Consider the following 478-nt stretch of genomic DNA (forward strand, 5'->3'; position numbering starts at 1 on the left):
AGCACAACTGCAGCAGGCTACATGACAAAAACATACACATGTGCAACTTACAAGCAACTTCCGCTATGTTGCCTGAACAGAAGGCACTATATATGCGCATACCGGGCTGCACATGAAACATACAGCGATATGTAGGTCAGCGATTTTCTTTAGACTTCACTGCACTAAGAATCACACGGAAACAAATTTGCAAATTCATACTCAGGAAAAAACGGGAAGGCTGACAGCGATTAATTCCTGGGGTAGGCTATAATTTCATACACTAACGTTATTCAACATTTTTATGATAGGCTACCTTACAAAATCGTTATTCCCAGCATTAAATCGGAGAGTATGTGACACTTAAACCAGCTCTATAAGGCTATAATAATACATTCCATTAGTAAACCTTGAGCGACAAGCAGCGACTCACCGTTGTTTCTATCGGAAGCATCCCGGTACGAGATGTAGGTCGTCTCCGCCTCGTGGAGCCGCACTG

The sequence above is a fragment of the Alosa pseudoharengus genome, unplaced genomic scaffold (genome assembly GCF_046254945.1).
Source record: "Alosa pseudoharengus isolate Yale_2024_CS ecotype anadromous, Long Island Sound unplaced genomic scaffold, YU_APseudo_1.1 YU_APseudo_1.1_scf_14, whole genome shotgun sequence".
Taxonomy (NCBI): Eukaryota; Metazoa; Chordata; class Actinopteri; order Clupeiformes; family Clupeidae; genus Alosa; species Alosa pseudoharengus.